General features: G+C 50.4%; 1 protein-coding gene across 2 annotated transcripts in view; it reads left to right on the top strand.

Annotated features, from left to right (window-relative positions):
- Nucleotides 1–21,470, top strand: part of cd82b (CD82 molecule b) — a 138,652-nt gene that overhangs the window by 51,335 nt on the left and 65,847 nt on the right. The window contains exon 2 of one of the 2 annotated variants that reach the window (XM_063062251.1): nucleotides 17,412–17,513. The gene's annotated coding sequence lies outside the window, so the exon portion shown is untranslated. The remainder of the gene's footprint in view (nucleotides 1–17,411; nucleotides 17,514–21,470) is intronic. The other variant, XM_063062252.1, reaches the window with a different exon arrangement.

Below are 21,470 nucleotides of genomic sequence, written 5' to 3'. Positions count from 1 at the left end.
AGGTGTGTGGACTGGTCAGGTTTGGACTAAATTTGCTGTGGGGACTGGTTAGGTTTGGACTGGGTGACGTGTGCGGACTCGTCAGGTTTGGACTGGGTTTGGTATGAGGACTGGTCATGTTTGGACTGGGTTTGGTGTGGGGACTGGTCAGGTTTGGACTCGGTGAGGTGTGGGGACTGGTCAGGTTTCGATTGAGTGAGGTGTGGGTCTGGTCTGGTTTGCACTGGGTGAGGTGTGAGGACTGGTCAGGTTTGGACTGGGTGAGGTGTGGGGACTGGTTAGGTTTGGACTGGGTGAGGTGTGGGGACTGGTTAGGTTTGGACTGGGTTTGGTGTGAGGACTTGTCAGGTTTGTACTGGGTGAGGTGTGGGGGACTGGTCAAGTTTGGACTAGGTTTGGTGTTGGGACTGGTCAGGTTTGGACTTGGTGAGGTGTGGGGACTGGTCAGGTTGGATTGGGTTTGATGTGGGGACTGGTCAGTTTTGGACTGGGTTTGGTGGTGGGGACTGGTCAGGTTTGGACTGAGTGAGGTGTGGGGACTGGTCAGGTTTAGACTGGGTTTGGTGTTGCTACTGGTCAGGTTTGGACTGTGTGAGATGTTTGTACTGGTCAGGTTGGACTGGGTGAGGTGTGGGGACTGGTCAGGTTTGAACTGGGTGAGGTGTGGGGACTGGTCAGGTTTGAACTGGGTGAGGTGTGGGGACTGGTCATGTTTGGACTGGGTTTGGTGTGGAGACTTGTCAGGTTTGGACTGGGTGTGGTGTGAGGACTGGTCAGGTTTGGACTAGGTTTGGTGTTGAGACTGGTCAGGTTTGGACTTGGTGAGGTGTGGGGACTGGTCAGGTTGGACTGGGTTTAGTGTGGGGACTGGTCAGTTTTGGACTGGGTTTGGTGGTGGGGACTGGTCAGGTTTGGACTGAGTGAGGTATGGGGACTGGTCAGGTTTAGACTGGGTGAAGAGTGGGGACTGGTCAGGTTTGGACTGAATGAGGTGTGGGGACTGGTGAGGTTTGGACTGGGTTTGGTGTTGCTACTGGTCAGGTTTGGACTGTGTGAGATGTTTGGACTGGTCAGGTTGGACTGGGTGAGGTGTGGGGACTGGTCAGGTTTGGACAGGGTGAGGTGTGAGGACTGGTCAGATTTGGACTGGGTTTGGTGTGAGGACTTGTCAGGTTTGGACTGGGTGAGGTGTGGGGGACTGGTCAAGTTTGGACTAGCTTTGGTGTGGGGACTGGTCAGGTTTGGACTTGGTGAGGTGTGGGGACTGGTCAGATTGGATTGGGTTTGGTGTGGGGACTGGTCAGTTTTGGACTGGGTTTGGTGGTGGGGACTGGTCAGGTTTGGACTGAGTGAGGTGTGGGGACTGGTCAGGTTTAGACTGGGTTTGGTGTTGCTACTGGTCAGGTTTGGACTGTGTGAGATGTTTGTACTGGTCAGGTTGGACTGGGTGAGGTGTTTGGACGGGTCATGTTTGGACTGGGTTTGGTGTAGGGACTGGTCAGGTTGGACTGGGTGAGGTGTGTGGACGGGTCATTTTTGGACTGGGTTTGGTGTGGGGACTGGTCAGATTTGGACTGGGTTTGGTGTTGGGACTGGTCAGGTTAATACTGGGTTTGGTGTGGGGACTGGTCTGGTTTGGACTTGGTCAGGTGTGTGGACTGGTCAGGTTTGGACTAAATTTGCTGTGGGGACTGGTTAAGTTTGGACTGGGTGACGTGTGCGGACTCGTCAGGTTTGGACTGGGTTTGGTGTGGGGACTGGTCAGATTTGGACTGGGTTTGGTGTTGGGACTGGTCAGGTTAGGACTGGGTTTGGTGTGGGGACTGGTCTGGTTTGGACTTGGTCAGGTGTGTGGACTGGTCAGGTTTGGACTAAATTTGCTGTGGGGACTGGTTAGGTTTGGACTGGGTGACGTGTGCGGACTCGTCAGGTTTGGACTGGGTTTGGTATGAGGACTGGTCATGTTTGGACTGGGTTTGGTGTGGGGACTGGTCAGGTTTGGACTGTGTGAGATGTTTGTACTGGTCAGGTTGGACTGGGTGAGGTGTTTGGACGGGTCATGTTTGGACTGGGTTTGGTGTAGGGACTGGTCAGGTTGGACTGGGTGAGGTGTGTGGACGGGTCATTTTTGGACTGGGTTTGGTGTGGGGACTGGTCAGATTTGGACTGGGTTTGGTGTTGGGACTGGTCAGGTTAGGACTGGGTTTGGTGTGGGGACTGGTCTGGTTTGGACTTGGTCAGGTGTGTGGACTGGTCAGGTTTGGACTAAATTTGCTGTGGGGACTGGTTAGGTTTGGACTGGGTGACGTGTGCGGACTCGTCAGGTTTGGACTGGGTTTGGTATGAGGACTGGTCATGTTTGGACTGGGTTTGGTGTGGGGACTGGTCAGGTTTGGACTCGGTGAGGTGTGGGGACTGGTCAGGTTTCGATTGAGTGAGGTGTGGGTCTGGTCTGGTTTGCACTGGGTGAGGTGTGAGGACTGGTCAGGTTTGGACTGGGTGAGGTGTGGGGACTGGTTAGGTTTGGACTGGGTGAGGTGTGGGGACTGGTTAGGTTTGGACTGGGTTTGGTGTGAGGACTTGTCGGGTTTGGTGTGAGGACTTGTCAGGTTTGGACTGGGTGAGGGGTGGGGACCGGTCAAGTTCGCACTGGGTGAGGTGTGGGGACTGGTCAGGTTTGGACTGGGTTTGGCGTGAGGACTGGTCAGGTTTGGACTGGGTTTGGCGTGAGGACTGGTCAGGTTTGGACTGGGTGAGGTGTGGGGACTGGTTTGGTTTGGACTGTGTGAGGTGTTTGGACCTGTCAGGTTGGATTGGGTGAGGTGTGGGGACTGGTCAGGTTTGGACTGGGTGAGGTGTGAGGACTGGTCAGGTTTGGACTGGGTTTGGTGTGAGGACTGGTCAGGTTTTGACTGTGTGAGGTGTTTGGACTGGTCAGTCTGGATTGGGTGAGTTGTGGGGATGGTCAGGTTTGGACTGGTTGAGGTGTGAGGACTGATCAGGTTTGGACTGGGTTTGGTGTGGGGACTGGTCAGGTTTGGACTGGGTTTGGTGTGTGGACTGGTCAGGTTTGGACTGGGTTTGGTGTGGGTACTGGTCAGGTTTGGACTGGGTTTAGTGTGGGGACTGGTCAGGCATAGACTGGGTTTGGTGTGAGGACTGGTCAGGTTTGGACTGGGTGAGGTGTGGGCACTGGTCAGGTTCGAACTGCAAGAGTGGGAGAGGTGGTTGGAGCCACAGGGATTATGTATGATGGCAGTTCAGGAAAGGGACAGCCGATGCAGTTCACCAAAAGGTAACGTCAGAGTACGGAAGGTGAGAGTGGGGCCTGGACACCCTGCAATGGTTGGACAGTTTGGAAGAGCAACGATTTGCTTCTTCTCTTGACAGGGAGTGCTGAGGTATGGTTGGTGTTCAAGTCTATTTGCTTGCAGGTATAACTGGGCCCACGAGGTACAAGTCTAAAGTATTCCAGATTCTTCTCGGTGGTTTCTCCAAACAATCTGACAGCACTGTCCTACACAGAGTGCAGGACAACCATTCTGCTCCAGGTCCTCAGGGAACGCGAGTCTGTTGATGCTGCAGTTGGTCACCCAGTCATATTTTGTGAAATCCAGAGGAAGGCCAAGTCTGCCATAAGATACAGAGAGTAATGTTCAGTTTGTTGGGGGGTAATGACAGCTTCTGATTATAACGCCATGTTGAAGTCATCACTGTCTGGTTTCTATTTGTAACACTGTTCTGAAACTGACCCTGTCTGTAGTCCCAGTAGAGCACTGTACTGAAACGGATTCTGGCGCCAGCTAGGAAAGACTGGCACCGGGGGTGTCGGGATTGGCATTCTGGGCACCAGCTCAGAAGATCACCCACCTCTTGAAGCTTTTAGTTTACACGGAGAAACATACCCTTGGGGTCCTCCGAGAGTGAGGGAGAATGATGGACCCGATCAGATGGATACAGTTAATTACAGGGAACGACTACGACCAAGAGCTATGATAAGAAGCTCTGAGTGTCCAGTGTGTTGGTGTGGGAGAACGTTTTCCAGCATTAAAGGTTTATGAGTCCACCAAGCAAAGTTGAAGTGTTATTCCATCCTAGTGGATGAAGATGAAATTAATTCACCAAGCACAGATGATGTGGTCTTTTCAACCACTGATTCACAAGCCACAGCAATTCGCTCTGGAGAGAGTCATCATACTCCAGGTCAGACGAGAGATAACCCAGGTCAGGTTTCAGACCACAGTACCCAGGTAGATCCTTCGCATGGTCGCAGTGGTGTGGTGGTAGAGAAGAAGAGGAAGGTCAAGTGGCCAGCAATGGCAGATGAGAAGACTTGGCGTGTATTTGATGAGGATATCAGTATAATGTTGGAGAGCACTCTCAGGGGAACATCAAAGAGAAAGTTGGAAGTGATGGGCGATATGATTTACGATGTTGGAAAGTACCAGTTTTGTTTGGTTGAGTTGAAGAAAACAAAGCCTACACAGACACCAAGCAGGTGCCAGAAGGAGATTAGTAGGTTGAGGAGAGAGCTTAGATCGTTGAGACAGAGGTGGAAGGTAGCAAATGAGGGTGACAAGCCAGGGCTTGCTGATCTCTGAGAGCATTTTTGATTAAAGTTAGCATCACTCCGTTGTGCAGAGTCACAACGTAAAAAGAGAAAGAAGGCAAGAAAGTTGTTCTTTGAGAACCCTCACCAGTTCACAAAGAAATTGTTTGAACAAAGTAAGAGTGAGCAGCTTAACATTTCTCAACAACAGCTTGAGGATCACCTGGCAAACACTTAATCTAGCGAACAACGGGAGGCTCCTTTGCTTGACATTTCAGGACCTGTGAAGCCTACCAAGCCAGGAGTGAAGTTCGATCTGTCAGAACCCAAATTGGCAGAAGTCGAATGGTTCATCAGAAAGGCAAGGTCAGGTTCAATTCCAGGACCTAATGGAGTTCCGTATAAGGTGTTCAAGAAGTGTGAAGAGCTGAGGAAATACTTGTGGAGATTGTTAAAGGTGGTGTGGAGACAAGGTGTTGTTCCTTTGTCATGGAGTGAGGCTGAAGGAGTATACATCCCGAAGGAAGAGAATTCTACTACATTGAATCAGTTCCGACCAATTTCACTCCTGAATGTAGAGGGGATGATCATGTTTGGCATTCTGGCAGAAAGAATATCTTCATTTGTGATAGAGAATGGATTGGTAAATATATCTGTGCCGAAGGCAGGAATACCAGGCTTCCCAGGATGCCTTGAACATACTAGTATGATATGACATACCATCCAGGAGTCAAAAAGATTGGGAAGAAATCTGGCTGTAGCTTGGCTTGATCTTGCAAATGTGTATGGTTCTGTTCCCCATGCCCTGATTGAGTTTGCGATGGAATTCCTATGGATTCCTGCTAAGGTGAGGAACTTTGTTATGCAGTACTACAATGATCTCCGGATGAGATTTTCCACTCAGCAGTTTACAACTAGGTGTTAGAGCTTGGATGTTGGAATCCCAATGGGATGTGCAATTTCACCCATCCTTTTTGTGTTAGCCATGGAGGTCATTGTGAGGGCTGCAGAATCAGTGGGACCAGGTGTCGCACTTGATGGAGGAGAGGAGTTACCACCAATGTGAGCGTTCATGGACGATCCCACCCTTTTGGGTCCTAGCACAGAGGACTCGAGGAGCTAATGGACTGGGGAAGAATGAAGTTCAAGACCAAGAAGTCAAGGAGCTTGTTCTTAGGAGAGGAAAGCTGGTTGACTTTCATTTCCCCTTTTGCGGAGAGGAGATTCCATCCATTCAGGACCAACCAGTTGAGAGCCTCGGGCGATGGTACACAGAGGAACTGAGGGACACCAAGAGGGTTCAAGAGATAGGAGAACAGATCAGCAGAGGTCTAATGTCTGTCGACAAGTGTGGCTTGCCTGGCAGGTTGAAGTTGTGGTACTTGTAGTATGGACTGATGCAACAGACAATGTGGCCACTAACTGTCTATGAAGTGGCAATGTCCCATGTTGAGGCAATGGAATGGAAGATCAACAAGTATGTGAAGAAGTGGCTTGGAGTACCGAGCAGCCTCACCAATGTTGCATTTCACAGCAGGCAGACAAAGCTTACCATCCCAGTGCAATCCCTTGTTGAAGAGGTCAAGGTAGCCAAGGTAAGATCATTCTTGATGCTTCGAGACTCAAAAGACCCTGCCATTAAGAACACCCAGCCGGATGTGAGATCAGGCAGGAAGTGGTCAGCCCGTGTAGCAGTTGATGAGGCAGAGTCTAGATTGAAGCACAAGGAGACGGTTGGAGCTATCCAGCTAGGCTGCCAGGGACTTGGGTGGACAACCCACAAGTGGTGGTCATCTTCTACAGGTAAGGAGCGCCGTGAGCTTGTAGCACAAGAAATACGAGAGGTAGAAGAGGAGAAGGAGTTAGCTAAAACAGCTGGCATGGCCAAACAAGGGGCTTGGACCTGGTGGGAAAGTGTTGAACGACAACTTCTATCTTGGAACGTTCTGTGGCAGATGGAATTGCTCCGCATTTCTTTTCTATGCAGAGCAGCATACGATCTGCTCCCAACACCTGCCAAACTCAGCACCTAGTATGAAGATAAGACAGACAGATCTGCTGCTTGTGGTGAGAAGGGAACACTTCAACATATTTTAAGTGCTTGCAGAGTCAATCTTTCCAGCGGCATGTACACTTGGAGACATAACAACGTTCTCAAAGTTGTAACAGAAGCGGTTGAGCAGAGAGCACTGGAGCACAACTTATCTCATGCCCCATGTTGCACAGAACATCGCGTATCATTTGTGAAAGAAGGCTCCAAGTCAAGGGTGTACAGCACAGGCTCATGATCAAGCATACTTTCTTCAGCCAATGATTGGTGTGTCGAGGCCGACCTGGACGGGAAAGGCAGTTCCCCGGAGCAAATAGCTTTCACAACATTGCGTCCAGATATAATCATATGGTCTGACACCAGTAGAGAAGTGGTTATTGGTGAAATCACAGTCCCCTGGGAAGACAACATCGATGGAGCCCATGAGCGCAAGTTAACCAAGTATGCAGAATTAAGATCAGAGTGCAGAGACAGAGGGTGGAAGGTCTCATGCTATCCATTCGAAGTAGGCTGCCGTGGGTTTATTGTGTTCACTTTCCAGAAGTGGCTGCTTGACCTTGGCTTCACTAGAAGAGAGATCAAGTCAACCAGCAGGGCTGTAGCTGAGGCAGCAGAGAAAGGATCAGCATGGATGTGGACCAAGTATGTCCAGAGGGGCAGATAGTCAGACAGTGTATACATATCTTGCAAACCTTTCAGTAGTTGCATAGACACCTGAAGAGCAGACTATCTGTTGGATAGAAGTGACTGATAGAGGCAGATGCCAAGTTTTTAAGCTCAGCAGTGGGAGGTGGTGCTTTAGCACTGCTGGCCCACCACCTGGAGGGAGTCTTGATCATAAGCGGGCCGAAACTCCTGAAGACAGGTGGCAGATCAACTGATGATCCCACTGGTGATAGCACAGGACAGTTAACATCTTAGTCCACGTGTATTTTCAATTCAATTCTGTGTGTAGTCCCAGTGTAACACTGTATTGAAACTGACCCTGTGTGGTCCCAGTGTAACACTGTACTGAGACTGACCCTGTGCGTACTCCCAGTGTAACACTGTACTGAAACTGACCCTGTGTGTTGTCCCAGTGTAACGCTACACAGAAACTGACCGTATGTGTAGTCCCAGTGTAACACTGTACTGAAACTGACCCTGTGTGGTCCCAGTGTAACACTGTACTGAGACTGACCCTGTGTGTACTCCCAGTGTAACACTGTACTGAAACTGACCTGTGTGTTGTCCCAGTGTAACGCTACACAGAAACTGACTGTATGTGTAGTCCCAGTGTAACACTGTACTGAAACTGACCCTGAGTGAGCCTTGCATGGGGGTCCTTATCAAATGCCTTACTGAAATCCATATACACTACATCCACTGCTCTACCTTCATCAGTGTGGTTTGTTACATCCTCAACGAATTCTAAGGATCCCCATGCAAGGTTCATTCAGAAAGTAACGAGGCATCCAAGGAGACCTTGCTTTGTGGGTCCAGGATTGGCTTGCTCACAGAAGGCAAAGGGTGGTGTAGATGGTTCGTATTCTGCATGGAGGGAGGTGACCAGTGGTGTTCCGCAGGGATCTGTTCTAGGACTCCGCCTCTTTGTGATTTTTATAAGTGACCAGGATGAAGAAGTTGGTTAGGAAGTTTGCTGATGACACAAAAGTTGAGAGTGTTGTGGATAGTGTGGAGGACTGTCAGAGGTTACAGCGGGACATCGATGCAGAACTGGGTTGAGAAGTGTTAGATGGAGTTCAACCCAGATGAGTGTGGAGTGTTTCATTTTGGTAGGTTACGTTCGAAGACAGAATATAATATTAATGGTAAGATTCTTGGCAGTGTGGAAGATCAGAGGGATCTTGGGGTCCAGGTCCATAGGACACTCAAAGCTGCTCCACAGGTTGACAGCATTGTTAAGAAGGCATACGGTGCTTTGGCCTTCATCAGCCGTAGGACTGAGTTCAAGACCCGTGTGTTAATGCTAAAGCTCTATAAAACCTTGTTCAGACCCCACTTGGAGTATTGTGTTCAGTTCTGGTCACTTCACTACAGGAAGGATCTGGAAACTATAGAAAGGGTGCAGAGGAGATTTACAAGGATGTTGCCTGGACTAGGGAGCATACCCAATGAGAGTAGGTTGAGTGAACTCGGCCTTTACACCTTGGAGCGGCGGAGGACGGAGGTGTATAAGATGATGAGAGGCATTGATCGTGTGAGTAGTCAGAGGCTTTTTCCCAGGGCTGAGGTGGCTAACATGAGGGGGCATAGTTTTAAGGTGCTTGGAAGTAGGTACAAGGGGAATGTCAGGGGAAAGTTTTTCACACGGAGTTTAGTGAGTGCATGGAATGTGCTGCCAGTGATGCTGGTGGAAGCGGATACAATAGGGTCTTTAAGAGCCTCTTAGATAGGTACGTGTAGCTTAAAAAAATAGAGGGCTATGCGGTAGGGAAATTCTGGGCTGTTTCTAGAGTAGGTTACATGGTTGGCACAACATTGTGGGCCAAAGGGCCTCTAATGTGCTGTAGATTTCTATGTTCTGTTCTATGTTCTGTGTAACACTGTACTGAGACTGACCCTCTGTGTACTCCCAGTGTAATACTGTACTGAAACTGACATGGTCATGGTGATTACTCCCAGTGTAACATGGTATTGAGATCATCCCTGTGTTCACTCTCAGTGTAACACTGTACTGAAACTGACCCTGTGTGTACTCCGAGTGTAACACTGTACTGAAACTGACCCTGTGTGTACTCCCAGTGTAACACTGTACTGAGACTGACCCTGTGTATGCTCCCAGTATAATACTGTACTGAAACTGACATGGTCATGGTGTTTATTCCCAGTGTAACACGGTATTGAGATCTTCCCTGTGTTCACTCTCAGTGTAACCCAGTACTGAAATTGACCCTGTGTGTACTCCCAGTGTAACACTGTAATGAAACTGACCCTGTGTGCACACCCTGTGTAACAATATACTGAAACTGACCCTGTGTGTGCTCCCAGTGTAACACTGTATTGAAACCGACCCTGTGTGTACTCCCAGTGTAACACTATACTGAGACTGACCCTGTGTGTAGTCCCAGTGTAACACTGTACTGAGACTGACCCTGTGTGGTCCCAGTGTAACACTGTACTAAGACTGACCCTGTGTGGTCCCAGTGTAAACACTGTACTGAAACTGACCCTGTGTGCACTCCCCGTGTAACAATGTACTGAAACGGACCCTGTGTGTACTCCCAGTGTAACACTGTACTGAAACTGACCCTGTGTGTACTCCCAGTGTAATACTGTACTGAGACTGACCCTGTGTGCAGTCCCAGTGTAACACTGTACTGAGACTGACCCTGTGTGTGCTCCCAGTGTAACACTGTATTGAAACCGTCCCTGTGTGTACTCCCAGTGTAACACTGTACTGAGACTGACCCTGTGTGTAGTCCCAGTGTAACACTGTACTGAGACTGACCCTGTGTGTACTCCCAGTGTAACACTGTATTGAGATTGTCACTCTGTGTACTCCCAGTGTAACACCGTACTGAGACTGACCCTGTGTGGTCCCAGTGTAACACAGTACTGCAACTGACCCTGTGTGCACTCCCCGTGTAACAATGTACTGAAACGGACCCTGTGTGTACTCCCAGTGTAACACCGTACTGAAACTGACCCTGTGTGTACTCCCAGTGTAACACTGTACTGAAACTGACCCTGTGTGCACTCCCCGTGTAACACTGTACTGAAACCGACCCTGTGTGTACTCCCAGTGTAACACTGTACTGAGACTGACACTGTGTGTACTCCCAGTGTAACACTGTATTGAGACTGTCACTCTGTGTACTCCCAGTGTAACACTGTACTGAGACTGACACTGTGTGTGCTCCCTGTGCAACACTGTACTGAAACTGACAGTGTGTGTGTGCTCCCCGTGTAACACTGTACTGAAACTGACCCAATTTGTACTCCCAGTGTGACACTCTACTGAGACTGACACTGGGTTTACTACCTGTGTAGCACTGTACTGAGACCAACCGTGTGTACTCACAGTAGAACACACTGACACTGCGTACCCCAGCATAACACTGTGGTGAGGCCGACCCTGTGTGTACTCCCAGTGTAATACTGTACTGAAACTGACATGGTGTTTACTCCCAGCATAACATGGTCTTGAGATCATCCCTGTGTTCACTCTCAGTGTAACACAGTACTGAAATTGACCCTGTGTGTGCTCCCAGTGTAACACTGTACTGAAACTGACCCTGTGTGTACTCCCAGTGTAACACTGTACTGAGTCTGATCCTGTGTGCAGTCCCAGTGTAACACTGTACTGAGACTGACACGGTGTGTACTCCCAGTGTAACACTGTACTGAAATGGACCTTGTGTGTAGTCCCAGTGTAACACTGTACTGAAACGGACCCTGTGCGCAGTCCCAGTGTAACACTGTACTGAGACTGACCCTGTGTGTACTCCCAGTGTAATACTGTACTGAAACTGACATGGTCATGGTGTTTACTCCCAGTGTAACATGGTATTGAGATCATTCCTGTGTTCACTCCCAGTGTAACACAGTACTGAAATTGACCCTGTGTGTACTCCCAGTGTAACACTGTACTGAAACGGACCCTGTGTGGTCCCAGTGTAACACTGTACTGAGACTGACCCTGTGTGTACTCCCAGTGTAATACTGTACTGAAACTGACATGGTCATGGTGTTTACTCCCAGTGTAACATGGTATTGAGATCATTCCTGTGTTCACTCCCAGTGTAACACAGTACTGAAATTGACCCTGTGTGTACTCCCAGTGTAACACTGTACTGAAACGGACCCTGTGTGGTCCCAGTGTAACACTGTACTGAGACTGACCCTATGTGTAGTCCCAGTGTAACACTGTACTGAAACCTACCCTGTGTGTACTCCCAGTGTAACACTGTACTGAGACTGACACTGTGTGTACTCCCAGTGTAACACTGTATTGAGATTGTCACTCTGTGTACTCCCAGTGTAACACTGTACTGAGACTGACACTGTGTGTGTGCTCCCTGTGTAACACTGTACTGAAACTGACCCAATTTGTACTCCCAGTGTGACACTCTACTGAGACTGACACTGGGTTTACTACCTGTGTAGCACTGTACTGAGACCAACCGTGTGTACTCACAGTAGAACACACTGACACTGCGTACCCCAGCATAACACTGTGGTGAGGCCGACCCTGTGTGTACTCCCAGTGTAATACTGTACTGAAACTGACATGGTGTTTACTCCCAGCATAACATGGTATTGAGATCATCCCTGTGTTCACTCTCAGTGTAACACAGTACTGAAATTGACCCTGTGTGTACTCCCAGTGTAACACTGTACTGAAACTGACCCTGTGTGCACTCCCCGTGTAACACTGTACTGAAACTGACCGTGTGTGCACTCCCTGTGTAACACTGTACTGAAACGGACCCTGTGTGTACTTCCAGTGTAACACTGTACTGAGACTGACACTGTGTGTACTCCCAGTGTAACACTGTATTGAGATTGTCACTCTGTGTACTCCCAGTGTAACACTGTACTGAGACTGACACTGTGTGTACTCCCAGTGTAACACTGTATTGAGATTGTCACTCTGTGTACTCCCAGTGTAACACTGTACTGAGTCTGACCCTGTGTGCAGTCCCAGTGTAACAGTGTACTGAGACGGACACGGTGTGTACTCCCAGTGTAACACTGTACTGAAACGTCCCTGTGTGTAGTCCCAGTGTAACACTGTACTGAAACTGACCGTGTGTGCACTCCCCGTGTAACACTGTACTGAAACGGACCCTGTGTGTAGTCCTAGTGTAACACTGTACTGAAACCGACCCTGTGTGTACTTCCAGTGTAACACTGTACTGAGACTGACACTGTGTGTACTCCCAGTGTAACACTGTATTGAGATTGTCACTCTGTGTACTCCCAGTGTAACACTGTACTGAGACTGACACTGTGTGTGCTCCCTGTACAACACTGTACTGAAACTGACAGTGTGTTTGCTCCCCGTGTAACACTGTACTGAAACTGACCCAATTTGTACTTCCAGTGTGACACTCTACTGAGACTGACACTGGGTTTGCTACCAGTGTAGCACTGTACTGAGACCAACCGTGTGTACTCAGTAGAACACACTGACACTGCGTACCCCAGCATAACACTGTGGTGAGGCCAACCCTGTGTGTACTCCCAGTGTAATACTGTACTGAAACTGACATGGTGTTTACTCCCAGTGTAACATGGTATTGAGATCATCCCTGTGTTTACTCCCAGTGTAACACTGTACCGAGACTGACACTGTGAATCCCGGAGAGAATCGGTCCACTTGAAGATTGGTTTGGTGATCTATGTATGAAGCCAAAAGAGATGGGGGAGATATTAGAAGTAACTTTTGCATCTGTATTTACTTGTTAGATAGATTAGATTAGATTATGAAAACACACAGTCCTCTTTTATTGTGATTTAGTAATGCATGCATTAAGAAATGATACAATATTTCCTCCAGTGTGATGTCACAAAACACAGGACAGACCAAGACTGAAAAAACTGACGAAACCACATAATTATAACATATAGTTACAACAGTACAACAATACCATAACTTGATGAAGAAGTCCATGAGCACAGTAAAAAGTTCAAAGTCTCTCAAATGTCCCACATCTCACGCAGACGGGAGAAGGAAGAAAAACTCTTCCTGCCACGCCCAACCATAATTCGTCTCTGAGTCATCCAAAAACTTCGAACCTCCGAATCAGCTCTCCGACACCAAGTACTGAGCGCCATCTCTGCCCGAACGATTCGACCTCATTCTCGGTCGCCAACAGCAGGCAAAACTGGGGATTTTGAGGCCTTCCCTCTGGAAGGTTCCTGACCGCGCAGTAACGACAGCAGCGAATGAGCATTTCAGAAATTTCTCCAGATGTTCCTCTGTGCTTTCACATCCGTCTCCATCAAAGGGTTAGTACAAGGGTTTGTCAGCAAACACAAAAACCTGGTGAGCTCATCGACCATTTTAGATTACAGAAAAGAGGTATTTGCTGACTTGAGGCAAATTAGGGGGGTAACTCTGCAGGGCCTGACAAGCTTTCCCCTGGGACTCTGTAGGATGTGAGTGCAACAATTGCTGGGGCCCTGGTAGCAGAGATATTTAAAACATCTTTAGCCGCAGGTGAGGTGCCAGAGGATTGGACGACAGTAGATGTTGTCCTGTTGTTCAAGAGCAGTTCTTAGGATACTCCCGAAAATTATAGGCTGGTGAGTCTGACGTTGGTAGTGGGTAAATGATTCTGAGGTATTCTAAAGTACAGGATGTATTTGAATGCATGGGGCCTGATTAGGCATGGTCAACATGGTAGGTCATGTCTAACCAGTCTTCTAGAGTATTTTGAGGATGTTACCAAGAAACAGAGGAAGGGAAGCACTGACGATATCTTCCTGGAGTTTAGCAAGCCCTTTGACAAAGTCCTGCTCGGGAGGCTGGTGCGGACATTGCTTGGCATTCAGGATGAGGTAGTAAATGGGATTCAGCGTTGGTTTCGAGGTAGAACTCAGAGAGTGTAGTAGATGGTTGTCTCTCTGACTGGGGGCCTGTGACTAGTGGTGGGCACAGGGATTAATACTGGATCCTTTGTTGTTTATCGTCTATATGAATGGTCTGGATGATAATGTGGTTAACTGGATCAGGAATTATGTGGATGACACCAAGACTGGGGAAATAGTGGACAGTGAGGAAGGCTATCAAAGCTTGCAGCAGGATCTGGACCAGCTGGGAAAATGGCAGATGGAATTTAATGCAGACAAGTGTGAGGTGTTGCATTTTGACAGGACAAACCAGGATAGGACTTGCACGGTGAATGATAGGGCACCAACATACGTGGTAGAACAAAGGGATCTGGGAATACAGATCCAGGTGGGCTGGATCTTAAAGAGAGCTTATGATAGATTGGCCTTCATAAATCAGCACTGAGTACTGGAGTTGGGATGTTATGTTGAAGTTATATAAGACATTGGTCAAACCGAATTTGCAGTATTGCATGCTGTGTTGGTCACCTGCCTTCAGGAAAGATGTAAGTAAGCTTGAAAAAATGCAGAGAAAATTTATTCAGCTGTTGCAGGTCCTGAGTTATAGGGAAAGGTTGAACAAGTTAGGAGTTTATTCACTGGAGAGTGAGAGGAGATGCTCCAAAGGAGTACAAAAGTATGAGGGATATCATTCGGGTGAATCAGTGTAGGCTTTTCCGCTGAGCTTGGCTGGGGTTAGAAATAGAGTTAATAGGTGCAGGGTGAAAGGTGAAATATTTAAGGGGAACCTGACGGGGTGTGAGTGTGAAATGAGTTGCCAGTGGAAATGGTAGGTGTGTGTTCAATTGCAATATTTACGAGAAGTTTGCGTCAGTGGAAAATTGGGAACTGGGGCCCGGGTGTGTGTGGATGGGTCTAAGGAGAGAAACAGGCTGACACAGACTAGATGGGCTGAAGGACCTGTTCCTGTGCTCTGTGTAACACTGTGGTGATCCTGTTTAAAGAAGATTTGTGAGGCAAGCTGAGAGTGGCAGGTGCCTGGCAAGCGGTGGAAGCAGGCATGCGAACAAAAAGTTTCTGAAGCATTGAGGCAGAGCTGTGAATGGGCAGATGCGATTAGTTTGGATTGGCATTGTGGTCGGGACTGATATGGTGGGCGGAAAGCTTGTTTCTGTCCTGTGTTCTATGGGTTACACAGTTTTGTTGGGAAAGAGTTGAGTAAAATCAGGTGCCCTGAGAAGAAATGATTGGCTTGTTCTTTGATCAGTGAGTTTTTAAGACTCATTTTACCTGTTTGAACAACATTTTTTTCATTTGTGAGTGTTGCCCGTGAAGAAGGAGCTTTGCTGGGTAATATCCCTGGAATAAAGTTGTCTCCAGCTTCTTAGGGGAATGTCGACTCAGACCATGAGAGGCCTGCGTCAGGCATTTTCATGCCTTACAAGGCGCACATTGGAAGTCTGTGTGGGGCACCACTCCTCGCACAGACGAGAGCAATGTGTGATTAAGTGCCTTGCTCAAGGACACAGACACGCTGCCACAGCTGAGGCTCGAACTAGCGACATTGAGGTAACTAGATGAATGTCTAAACCACTTGGCCACGTGCCCAACACTAGCTTCTTAGGTAGCAGGAAATGTGCACAAATTCATTCTGCTCTGGTTGAAAGTGAAGTTGAACTGTGTTTGCCTCACATTCAGGAGTTGTCCAAAGGTTATTCTGTGCTTGGATCTATTTGTTCTGTGTGCACAGTAAGAGGTCACGTGGAGTAGGATTGAAAAGGTTTTCGTTACTGGAGCAGTTGGAGACTATGAACCGTAGCAGCCATTAGGACATGAGAGGAAATACGGAGTTGGAGAGGTGTGGAACTGAGGAAAGACTGAGCACTGATCCGTGGGAACTGCTCCTTCCCACACACTTGACCAATATTCACAAGCACGCTCCTTATTAAATATGAGACAGACAGAGGCAGTTCAGCCCATTGGGTTCAGGCTAGACCCCCAAAGTGGCATGGATGTGTAGTGGTTAGTTATGAAAGCACCAAGGATCTGGTTTCAATTCCGCTGTTGTCTGTAAGCGGTTTGTATGCTCCCTCCGTGGGTGTGTCAGTTTCCTCCAGGTGCTGCATCTTCCTCCCACAGGGCAAAGCTGTACAGAATAGTCGGTTAATTGGCCACATGGGAGTAATTGGGCATCATGGGGCCTTTGCGAAGGCTTGTTACCAATCTGTATCTCTAAATAAAATGGTCATTCCCATCAGCTCCCACTGTTCACTGCCCCTCTAGTCATTACCACAAAGCCCATGCCTGTCAGCTCCCACTGCCCACTCTCCCTCTCATTACCCCAAAGCCCATGTCTGTCAGCTCCCACTGTCCACCCTCCCTCTCATTACCCTGAAGCCCATGTCCGTCAGCTCCCACTGCCCACACTCCCTCTCATTACCCCGAAACCCATGCCTGTCAGCTCCCACTGTCCACTCTCCCCCTCATTACCCTGAAGCCCATGTCTGTCAGCTCCCACTGTCCACTCTCCCTCTCATTACCCCGAAGCCCATGTCTGTCAGCTCCCACTGCCCACTCTCCCTCTCATTACCCCGAAGCCCATGTCTGTCAGCTCCCACTGCCCACTCTCCCTCTCATTACCCGAAAGCCCATGTCTGTCAGCTCCCACTGTCCACTCTGCCTCTGGTCATTACCCTGAAGCCCATGTCTGTCAGCTCCCACTGCCCACTCAAGAAGCAATAACCCATATTGTGTCTGGGTAGCCTCCAACATGATGGCGTGAACACTGATTTCTTGAACTTACGGTAATATCTCCCCTTCCCCTCACTTCTCTGTTTTTACATTCCAACGTGCCTCTCCTTCCCTACTGATCACCTGCCCATCTCCTCCCTCTGGTTCCCCTCTTCCCTCCCTTTCCCCCATGGTCCGCTCTCCCCTCCTATCAGATTCCTTCTTCTCCAACCTTTACCTTCTCCCAGCTTCTTAATTCATCCCCCCACCCACCCACCTTATTTTAACCTGGTTTCACTTATCATATACTGTTCACCCCAACCCTATTACTCTGGCTTCTTCCCTTTCTGTCCAGTCCTGATGAAGGATCTTAACCCAATTGTCAACTGTTTATTCATCTCCATAGATGCTGCCTGACCTGCAGGGTTTTGTGTGATTTGCCATGGATTTCAGCATCTACAGAATCCCTTGTGTAAATGATTAAATGCCTGTTTAGCAAGAAGCAATTAGAGCAAGCTCATACAGACCTGTGTACACCATGTATCTGTAATTTATTTGTAGCAGGATATTACAGAGCCATAAAGAAAACTGCTGGAGGAAATTGCGGCTGGAGCTAAAGGGACAGTCCGCTCAACGACCTTCGTTAGGACTGAGTGTGTCCAGGTAAGATACCTGGGGTAAAGAGGTGAGGTGTGGGCTGGTGGATCCAGCTGAGAAGGCAGGGATGAGGAAATGAACCCAGGTGGTGGGGGGGTGTGCGAGATGGTGACGGATGCTAGGAGCTGATTACTGGAGACAAAACCGCCCCTTTATCATGGTACTGTTCTGAAGAGTTTGACCAGGGATTCCTGTAAACTGATGGCGACAAGTTCATTCAGCTGCAGATCAGAGATGAGGAGAGTGACCCAAGCTGAGCCCTGCTGCCAACGTATGCTGAGCTCTAGACTTCCCACCGGTGCAGCCTTGCTCATTTGATTGCCGGAACATTCTCCTGGGTTGCTGCACCAGCAGTGAGGCTGCATTGCAGAACAAGTGGCAGCAGGGATAAATTGGAGAGGAGCAAGACTGCTGGGCTGAGACCCACACAGTCCGACCCCTCACCCCGATAGACACACACAGTCCGACCCCTCACCCCGATAGATACACACAGTCCGACCCCTCACCCTCAATAGACCCACACAGTCCGACCCCTCACCCCGATAGACACACACAGTCCGACCCCTCACCCCGATAGATACACACAGTCCGACCCCTCACCCTCAATAGACCCACACAGTCCGACCCCTCACCCCGATAGACACACACAGTCCGACCCCTCACCCTCAATAGACCCACACAGTCCGACCCCTCACCCCGATAGACACACACAGTCCGACCCCTCACCCTCAATAGACCCACACAGTCCGACCCCTCACCCCGATAGACACACACAGTCCGACCCCTCACCCTCAATAGACCCACACAGTCCGACCCCTCACCCCGATAGACACACACAGTCCGACCCCTCACCCTCAATAGACCCACACAGTCCGACCCCTCACCCCGATAGACACACACAGTCCGACCCCTCACCCTCAATAGACCCACACAGTCCGACCCCTCACCCCGATAGACACACACAGTCCGACCCCTCACCCTCAATAGACCCACACAGTCCGACCCCTCACCCCGATAGACACACACAGTCCGACCCCTCACCCTCAATAGACCCACACAGTCCGACCCCTCACCCCGATAGACACACACAGTCCGACCCCTCACCCTCAATAGACCCACACAGTCCGACCCCTCACCCCGATAGACACACACAGTCCGACCCCTCACCCTCAATAGACCCACACAGTCCGACCCCTCACCCCGATAGACACACACAGTCCGACCCCTCACCCTCAATAGACCCACACAGTCCGACCCCTCACCCCGATAGACACACACAGTCCGACCCCTCACCCTCAATAGACCCACACAGTCCGACCCCTCACCCCGATAGACACACACAGTCCGACCCCTCACCCTCAATAGACCCACACAGACCGACCCCTCACCCCGATAGACACACACAGTCCGACCCCTCACCCTCAATAGACCCACACAGTCCGACCCCTCACCCCGAAAGACACACACAGTCCGACCCCTCACCCTCAATAGACCCACACAGTCCGACCCCTCACCCCGACAGACACACACAGTCCGACCCCTCACCCTCAATAGACCCACACAGTCCGACCCCTCACCCCGACAGACACACACAGTCCGACCCCTCACCCTCAATAGACCCACACAGTCCGACCCCTCATCCCGACAGACACACACAGTCCGACCCCTCACCCTCAATAGACCCACACAGTCCGACCCCTCACCCCGATAGACACACACAGTCCGACCCCTCACTCTCAATAGACCCACACAGTCCGACCCCTCACCCCGATAGACACACACAGTCCGACCCCTCACCCTCAATAGACCCACACAGTCCGACCCCTCACCCCGATAGACACACACAGTCTGACCCCTCACCCGCAATAGACCCACACAGTCCGACCCCTCACCCTGACAGACACACACAGTCCGACCCCTCACCCCGATAGACACACACAGTCCGACCCCTCACCCCGATAGACACACACAGTCCGACCCCTCACCCCGATAGACACACACAGTCCAACCCCTCACCCCGATAGACACACACAGTCCGACCCCTCACCCTCGATAGACCCACACAGTCCGACCCCTCACCCCTTTAGACACACACAGTCCGACCCCTCACCCCAATGGACACACACAGTCCGACCCCTCACCCTCACACAGTCCGACCCCTCACCCCGATAGACCCACACAGTCCGACCCCTCACCCCGACAGACACACACAGTCCGACCCCTCACCCCGATGGACACACACAGTCCAACCCCTCACCCCGATGGACACACACAGTCCGACCCCTCACCCTCACACAGTCCAACCCCTCACCCCAATGGACACACACAGTCCGACCCCTCACCTCAATAGACCCACACAGTCCGACCCCTCACCTCAATAGACACACACAGTCCGACCCCTCACCCTAATGGACACACACAGTCCGACCCCTCACCTCAATAGACCCACACAGTCCGACCCCTCACCCCGATGGACACACATAGTCCGACCCCTCACCCCGATAGACACACACAGTCCAACCCCTCACCCCAATGGACACACACTCTCTGACCCCTCAACCTCGACCCCTCACTCCTGACAGACCCACACCAACTGACCTCTCACCCTCGCCTCCTCACCCCAATGGTCCCACACCATCTGACCCCTCACCCTCGCCCATTCACCCTGATGAACTCACACCGTCCAACCCCTCAGCCCCAACAGACACACATCATCTGACCCCTCATTCAGTGTGTGACCCACATGGATCAAACCCTCACCTACTGGGAAACCCAAGCTTTCTGACCCATCACCCAATGGGAGAGAGATATTAACTGACCCCTCACCCAATAGGAGAGAGGTACTCCCTGACCCATCGTCCAATGGGAGAGAGATACTCTCTGACCCATCAACCAATGGGAGAGAGATACTCTCTGACCCATCAACCAATGGGAGAGAGATACTCCCTGACCCATCACCCAATGGGAGACCCATACTCTCTGACCCATCAACCAATGGGAGAGAGATACTCCCTGACCCATCACCCAATGGGAGACCCATACTCTCTGACCCCATCACCCAATGGGAGAGAGATACTCACTGACCCCTCACCCAATGGGAGAGAGATACTCCCTGACTCATCGCCCAATGGTAGAGAGATAATGTCTGACCCATCAACCAATGGGAGAGAGATGCTCTCCGACCCCTCAACCAATGGAAGACCCACAATGCCTGACAATTCACCCATTGAGAGAACCACAATGCCTGACGCCTGACACATTGGGAAACACACATCGTCTCATATCTCATCCATTGACAATGCACCCTGCATGCTGCCCTGCACCCTCTCACTGTCCCAACTGTGTCCCTTCTCACTGTGTGATCCTGACCTCTCACTGCCCCAACCCTGATCTCTCTCTGCCCCGACTCCGATCTCTCACTGCCCCAACCCTGACCCTTCACTGTCCCGACCCTGACCCTTCACTGTCCCAACCTTGACCTCTCACTGTCCCAACCCTGACCTCTCACTGTCCCAACCCTGACCTCTCACTGCCCTGACCCTGAGCTCTCACTGTCCCAACCCTGACCTCTCACTGTCCCAACCCTGACCTCTCACTGCCCTGACCCTGACCTCTCACTGTCCCAACCTTGACCTCTCAATGTCCCAACCCTGATCTCTCACTGTCCCGACCCTGACCCTTCACTGTCCCAACTCTGACCTCTCACTGCCCCGACCCTGATCTCTCACTGTCCTGACCCTGACATCTCACTGTCCCGACCCTGACCTCTCACTGTCCTGACCCTGACATCTCACTGTCCCAACCCTGACCTCTCAATGTCCCAACCCTGACCTCTCACTGTCCCGACCCTGACCTCTCACTGTCCCAACACGGACCTCTCCTCACTGTGTGACCCTGGCATCTCACTCAGTGACCCTGACCTCTCCTCACTATGTGACCCTGACCTCTCACTGCTCCGACCGT

This window comes from Mobula hypostoma, chromosome 11, assembly GCF_963921235.1.
Source record: "Mobula hypostoma chromosome 11, sMobHyp1.1, whole genome shotgun sequence".
NCBI classification, from domain to species: domain Eukaryota; kingdom Metazoa; phylum Chordata; class Chondrichthyes; order Myliobatiformes; family Myliobatidae; genus Mobula; species Mobula hypostoma.
Note: the sequence above shows the minus strand (reverse complement) of the source record. Positions and strands in the feature narration are given on the sequence as shown.